An 8477-nucleotide genomic window follows, 5' to 3' on the forward strand; every position below is an offset into this window, starting at 1 on the left:
AAACTTCTCCCAAAAGAAGGGGATAAAACCTTTATTAAGAATTGGAGGCCTAATACCCTTCTTAATGTTTCCTACAAGATTTTGGCAAAAATTATGGCTCTTAGGCTGGTTAATATTCTTCCTAAATTTGTTAATTCTACCCAAACTAGTTTCATCAAGGGTAGATATATTCTTGAGAATCTCATAACTAGCTGGGAAGCCATGGATTGGTCTAGATGCTCTCATCAAAACTCTGCCATGCTCCTTTTGGATTTTGAGAAGGCCTGTGATAGTATTGAATGGAGATTTATTCTTATGATGCTGGATGCTTTTGGTTCTCCTCCTTTCTTTTGTAACACTGTGGCTATCCTTCTTAATGACACTTATGCTCAGGTTGAGGTCAATGGTATTCTTTCTGCTCCTTTTTCTCTTGGGAGATCCATTAGGCAAGGGTGCCCTCTGGCACCCAACCTCTTTGTCATAGCTTCGAAAGCTCTTTATTATATCCTTAGAGATAATTCCTTATCTCTGGAGGTTAGAGGTATTTATCTACCTAATAATGAAGAGCTCATGAATTGTCAATTTGTGGATGATACTACTTTATTCTTTGAACTTTCAAAAAATAATTTCAGGAACATGCAAGTTAAACTCAATTTTTTTGTTCTATTTCTAGGGCTAAGATATCTCAAGCTAAATCAATTTGTTTAGGTTGGGATGAGCGGCCCCCGAACTAGTTTCTCCATTACAATTTTCAACGGGTGGTCCTAATAGGATCACTAGATATCTTGGCATCCATTTCTCGATGGAGCCTAACCTCAAAGACATGTGCTCTTGGGTGAAAGAGAAGATTGATAAAAAGCTAAAAAAATGGCATAACAGGGCATTATCATTGGCAGGCAGAATTCAAGTTTGCCAGAAGATACTATCCTCATACACCATATGTTATTCTTCTACTTGGTGTTTTAATAACTATCAGATTGCTGAAATCCAGAAGTCCATCAAACAATTCTTTTGGTCTGATGGCAAAGGAAATAGAAAGATCAATTCTATTAAGTGGGCTTGGTGCCACACTGACAAGACCCTTGGGGGACTTGGGCTGAAGGATTTAAGAACTCAGGGTATAGCCTTGTCTGCCAAATGGATTTTTTAGTCCATGGAGGGTGATTCTCCTTGGATTGTGCTGGTTAGGAGCAATATTGAGAGGGGTGTTCCTAGAAAAGCTAAGTCTTGGACTAGCCTCCCCTTTTGTTACCTCATTCTTGGTAATTTTACTATCATGGTTCAAGGCTCCGCGGTTTTCAGGTCTATTTGGAAAGCTTGGGATCATTTTAGGAAATTCATCTCTAACAAGGAGTTTCATTCCAATATTCAACTCCATGGTGAAAGATCTATTTGGTGGAATCTCCACCTAAATGGTAAACCTTTGGCCCAACCCAAGGGTGTTCTGCCAGACAGTGGGCTAAGAAAGGTATTAAAAAATTTATGGATCTCTTTGAGTATGATCAAATTATGCCTTGGGATGTGCTTAAGGATAAATATGCTATCCTAGATTCTCATAGAATAACTTATAACATGATTGTGCAAGCTTTTGTTGGTTTTCCCACTATTTTTCATGCTGATTCTCTCAGGTTCCTAAAGTGCAAATGGCCTGGTGGTATCATTACTACTCTGCTCAAAGCTAAGAATATTTATAAAATCATTGATTGTAATGCTGATGCTTTGAAAAAGTATTATGATATCTTGTGGAAGAATCCTGTGGAACCCATGATTAGATGTTTCAAATGGTTAGTTTTGTTGGACAAGCTACCTATAACGAGAGATTTTGTTAATTCTGATATTTGTAATTTGTGTAGACTTCCTGAAACTGGTAGACATGTCTTTCTTGATTGTATTTTTGCTAAAGAAATATGGAACATGTTTGGCATTGTTTATCCTATTAATGTTAATATTTTTGATATTATTTCTAGTCATATTAATGGTCTTCCTAAAGATACCAATTTATTTTGGAATATATTTTTGTCTAACATTCTCTGGCAGATCTGGAAGTGTAGGAACGAGGAAAGGTATCAAGGTAAGCATAGGGATCTTACTGAATTTTTTTGAAAACTCATTTACTTTAAAATCTTCTTGCAGGTGCAGGCTACTATGGTGATTGAACAAGATAAAATGAGGAGGTTCCTTCGTGATGGGCATGTTACTCTTTACTACTTTGAGCTTTAAGCGTGGATACTAGTGGCGTAGTACTTTGGATGATCTGCATATTTTTTAGCAAGCCTGCAATAGACTGAACAAAGAAATCAGAGAAAAAGGGAATGCTAGAAAAGAAGAGTTATTTATGTTGGTGCAAATTCAAGGGCATAAAATTATAGTTTGGATGGAAGGTCCCTTAGGCTGGACTCCTTGGGTTGACAATCACTATGATCTTCTCAGCTAGATAGTCTTGTTTTTTTCTCCTTTTGTTGCTTGTATGTACAACTGATACTTTCTCTTTGGGGTGAGGCTTGGCATCTTTGTGTATATTGATTTTGATACTCTAGTGTTTTTTTGGTTCTGAAACTCTTATATCTAATAGAAAAAAAAAACTACTTTACTGCAACATCATTTTAAAATATGTTTAAAAATATTTTTGTAAAATATTATTAAACCTCAACCCATTGTACTCAACTTGTGACCGTTTAAACTATCCAATCAACCACCTTTTAAAAAAATGTAGTTTCATCAATCTTCGAATGATCTTGATCACTCTCAATAGAAAAATCTACGTAGTTATTAGTTCCTATCTTTGGCAGGATACTATTGTTTTCATTCAATTCAATTTTTCAATTTACAATTCATAGGATTTCAAAGATTAAAAGAAACTTCAAATGTTTATATCTTTTTCTAATTTTTCATTATTTTATAAATCACATTTTTCATTCATTCTATTGGACCATTCTATTTTTGACAATGAAAAAATTCAATTTTCTTCAACAAAAATACAAATATTTTCTAACAACTCTATTAATGATTGCATTAATTACAACTTTATCTTTTCCACATTTGTGACAAGTGGATTAACTTTTTTTTTTTTAATCATTTTTATCTTCCACCTCCCTATCTATTTTCCTTACCAAGTTCAAATATAGAGTTAAATGTTTTATATTTCTTATTTTAAATATATTTATTATTAGTTTTATATTGATGTTTATTTTTGTAATTTGTAAAATTTTATTTCTTTAAGTTTACACTATATTTTACTAGCTACTATTTTCCAATCTTATTCTAATTAAGCTTTTTAAAAGCAAACATCATAATTTGTCAATGCTTTTTTGTGGAGCTATCTAAATTATAATTGATTTTTGAAACTAAGAAACTAAATTTATTATAATTTAAATTTATTTTATTCTAATTTTAAAAAAAAAAATTCTAAATTGTAATTAAATTAATAAGTAACAAAAAGCATATTTTTAAGAATCTAATTATTTCATAAATTTTTACTAAAAATATTTATAAATTTTGTTTAAAAAAATTAACGAGGAATTTGAATAATAAGGTCATTTTAAAAAAAATACTTATTTATTTTGATTTTAATATTATTTTATAATTTTAAAACATATACTATATGAAATTTCGATACCATTGCTATTTAACTTTGAAAAACATATATCAAGCTTTGAAACTTTTTTAGTAAGTATAATTTTTTTTTTTTTTTTGAAATGCGCCTGGTAAACTTTTTAACGTGACCGGTAGTGCTGGCGCGACATGCCCACCGATACCACCAACACTTTGACCTAGAGCTATGAACCAATGAGGCCACAAACGGGGGACCTCATCCCCATGAGATTTGAACCTGGATGGCAAGGATAACAACGCAACAACTTAACCATCACAACATGCCACTATTGCCAGTAAGTATAATTATCATTGAAATGACATTGTTATTATTAAATGTTCAATATTCTAGCACTATTAAAGTAATAATTACAATACTTAGTTTTTTAAAATGAGACAACTCAAAATTGAATAATGATCTCTAATTTAGTCATGAGCAAATCAATCATGCCAATACTATTACATTGTTTTTATAAGCCAAAATTATTATTATTTTATTATGATCATTATTATTTTTCTTTGATTTGTTCATCTTAGACTTATATGATTTAAGTCAAAAGACACATTTATTATTTAAGTATTTCTTAAAATGACATAAAAATTTCTATTTTCCATCTACAATAAATTATCAAAGTTTTAATTTATTTAGTTTAATGTCAAAATTTACTTGTCACAAATTGGATGGAATTTTCTTGGTTGAATGTTCTAACTACTTGCAGCCCAAGGGATCAAATTTTCTTGGTTGGATGTTCCATGTCCTTGGGCCTAGTTGTTAATGGTTTTGGGAACCTTTTGCGTTATTCTCTCCAAGCCTAGCTATTAATGGCATATTAAATCTAAGATTGATACTAAGCTGATTAAATCTATATTCAAATTTAGTTTAATGTCAAATTTTACTTGTCACAAATTGGATGGAATTTTCTTGGTTCAATGTTCTAACTACTTGCAGCGCAAGGGATCAAATTTTCTTGGTTGGATGTTCCATGTCCTTGGGCCTAGTTGTTAATGGTCTTGGGAACCTTTTGCGTTATTCTCTCCAAGCCTAACTATTAATGGCATATTAAATCTAAGATTGATACTACGCTGATTAAATCTATATTCAATCTCTAGTGCATATTTCTTTTACAAGATTCTTCCACTCTTGTGCATTTCATTCCATTATGCTAAAAATTGTAACTAATTTAATTTTTCTTTCATGTTATACTACTTCAGTCAATCATAAAAACATGAAGACAGGAACTTTGGGGCATGCATCCCTTGTGTTTGAAAACAAATTGATAATAACATTACTTAATTCGATGTGAATAGAACTTATATAACTTTTGCACGTTTTTCCTTACCTTTCAAAAAAATAAACCAAAGAAGCTATACCTATTGTAGCAACCAAATGTCCATAGAATGCCAGCACAAATGATCCGCGCTCTGAAACAAGAAGACGATGAATTTAGACTAAAATTGAGAAAAGCCTAATAAAAAACATAAGAATTGCGTAAGTGCATCAGCGCCTACGTCACTAAAAAGGCACTAGATGGCGTGTGTTGCAAGTTACGTCTCTTTTCTCTTTACAAAAATCGCAGTGCCTTCCGACCAAACAAAAGAAATAGGTATGTGAAAACCTTAAATAGTTTTTGCTCGAAAGGAAGAGTAGTGGGCGACCAGGGTTGTCCTTCCATACACGTTTCTCTGGCAGCAAACAAAATTGACAGACTAGATAGCGTGTTCCTGAAAGCTGAATGTCGACCAAACAGAACTTCGACAAGGTGTAAGTGGATTGACCAGTCTTTGCATATTTGTTAATTGTCTCTCCTGTTGTTTTAAGTTGATTTGATATTGTTTTCAGCTTTGACGCCCATGACGAACCCTTTTCTTTTGGTTATGTTCAAATTCTAAAATATATGATCAGTGTTATGAGAACAGGTTATAAGTAAACATTTGAAAAGTAGTGGAGATTACATTAATGTGTTTGGTTGAGGCTTGTACTTCCACGATTGGTTTTGTTGTTTCAAAATGATCACGTGGCAAAATAAAAATAAAAATAAATAATGATACATTCATCCTAAAGTCCTAGTTTTCTAGGACATCAATGAATCAACGAATCACTTGAGACAATTAAGTTAGAATCATGTTCCACAAATATTGAGATTTAAATTGTGTACCTGAACTAATTATTTAGTATTCTAACTATCCCTTTTAGCATATTCGCCATTTTTAAGATATTTGATATTAATGAGATTAATTCATTCATTTTAAGAGATTTGTGTATAGAACTTGTTTATTTCTTACATAACTTACTTTCTTTGATAAAATGTCACCATTCTTTGATGAAATCTAATTTTATGGAAATATTTAGTTAAATTAATATTTAATTTCATCTTGAGTTAATATTTTCATATATCTTTGTGAGAGCATATGGATGTCGAGGATATTCTATATGATCTTAATGATTATTGTTATTACTTTTATTCATAATATGTATTAATGATCTCTTGTCTTGATGTTTGTAAGCTCTGTAACATATGGTTTCCAAAAATTTATTATGTTGATATTTTACATGTGATTGGGGCTTACAACCTTTTATCTTCTACATTTGGTGCTCCTCTCATTTTTCCACAACCCTCGTGATGGATAATATTGGAACAAATATAGCATCTTCTTCTTTTCTAATAATATCTATTAATCCTCTTATATATATTAATATGTTATCATGAATGTTTACATGATTTATCTCATATAATTATCTATAAGAAAAAGAGCTTGCATTATACTCTTTTTTTATGACCAAGTTATTACATTTATTAAACCAAACTAATCCTCAACTTGGATGAGTGGAATATCATCATAGGACAAATAATGGTCACATGTGACAATGATAATGCTAAAAATAGTCTCGAGAAAATTTGTATGACAAATTGAATGAATTTCTGCAAGGTGTAAAATAAAGGTAGTAATAAAAATATATATTATTTATACATTGATATCAAGGTGCCACTCTCTCTAGGTAAATTGATATAATACTTATAAGAATTGTCACAATTAATAGTATATATTCACCTAACCAAACTTCAGCACTAGCAAATGATATTGGATGGAGTTCTTGTGTGAATACAAATTTATTGTGCATTACATTAAGGGTGAGTAGAAATGGTTATAGATTGTCTAACGAGGATACATTGTAAGTTATTGACTATGCGCATTAAGAGTGCAAAACTTCAATAACTATTAAAAGATAAATAATATAGTGAGATGTAGCGAGATATATATATATATTTCAAAGAACCAAGTATTATTTATATATTAATGGTTATTTTAGTAGAAATGGATTTATATTTCTACATTATATAATATTCAATTCATGATTTTGATAGGGGTTCATATGGTACTTTATATAACTTGTCCTAGAGTCAAGAAGATACTTTATATTCTTAAGTGCTAGAGGTTCAAGTTTGATCATAAACATCTTTACCCTCATGATATAATTGAATAGGAACATGATATCATTTATATTATTTTCATTACACCATGATTCCATCATACGATAATATTCAAGCTGAGTAATATTGTGTATTTTTGTAACGCCCCGCCAAGGGATCCAAAAGAATTAACCTAAAGTTTTATTAAGTTTTCCAAACATTTAAAAAAAAAAAAAACAAGAAAGATAAATCATACACATCAAACACATAGTAGCAGAAGTAATAACATACAATCATCTATAAGCATACATAATAGGCTACATTCCTTAAAGATCCCATGTCGTTGAATCACATTTAAATTTAATTAATACTGAGTCTAACAACTACCACATCCATATGAAAGAATAATTGTAAAGTCCAATGTCCATTTAAATAATACACATTTGTTTTGAATGCCTCTTGGCAAATGAAATTCAGAATGCTCAATCTTCCACTGTACATGTCACAGGGTATGAAAGACTTAAAAGAATATACATATGTAGAAATAGAAATACATCCTCCTCCTCGGATCCATGATACAAGTCCAATAAAATAAATGAAACCATCCACCATGTATACATGATACATCCATCCATCATAATGATATAAACTGTAGTGCCTGCCCCTAGGTCGCATTTTTGTTATCATTGTCAAACTCTTTTAGGGCTAGTTTTATGTTGATGGTTAGCAGCATTGTTTTCAGACTATCAGATATTGTGCTATGGATTCAATTGATATGTGATGAGATTACTTAGACTCTACATTTCATGTATGCATGATGATTATTACATTATCTTCAATTATTGATTAGTTAGATAGTTTATTATCACATGTGCTTTCTTATAGATACTTACCCCATACTTGCATGTGTATGGCGTGCATGTTTGTTCTTTTATTGTATGGTGTTTCTAATATGCTTAAGGAAGGGAGTCGTAGTCACCTGCTAGTCGAGATCTACACGATGCACTACTTCCTGCCATTGCCTATTTAGCTTAGTATATATTGTGCTTATACATGCGTGGATTTTATGTAGGTTGCAGGTACCAGGTATCGACTTCCCTGAATTGCCAGGATGAGCATACCCTATCACATTATCTCAATGGTAAGAGAGGGGAGATAAATTCTCAAGTCCAAATCCCAACCCTTTAAGCCATTTGTCCTAATTGAAAATTAGGACAAGTATCTGAGTTGAGTACCCTCAGAATGCGTCAGATGACGTAATTCATGATATTAACCCTTTTGGTTTGATTTTGTATGTGTTTTTCTATAGTGGGTTTTTCGTATTTTATTTTATGAGTCTTTGGTGTATTTTCTATTAATTAAGCCTAATTAAAAGATTTAATTAATGGTTTAATTTAATGGAAAATTAATATGGTATTTTAATATTTATTTTATTTAATTAATTAGGAAATTAATTAAATAAAATAATTAAATTTGAAGATAAAAGTAATTATTTTA

The 8477-nt window shown here is 31.0% G+C and overlaps 1 pseudogene; it reads right to left on the reverse strand.

The window, feature by feature from the left end:
• The window catches only part of LOC149569198 (WAT1-related protein At2g39510-like), a 136506-nt pseudogene that overhangs the window by 105658 nt on the left and 22371 nt on the right, over positions 1-8477 (reverse strand).

Source organism: Cupressus sempervirens, chromosome 3 (assembly GCF_028749045.1).
Source record: "Cupressus sempervirens isolate cs-2001-9-10 chromosome 3, ASM2874904v1, whole genome shotgun sequence".
Lineage (NCBI taxonomy): Eukaryota > Viridiplantae > Streptophyta > Pinopsida > Cupressales > Cupressaceae > Cupressus > Cupressus sempervirens.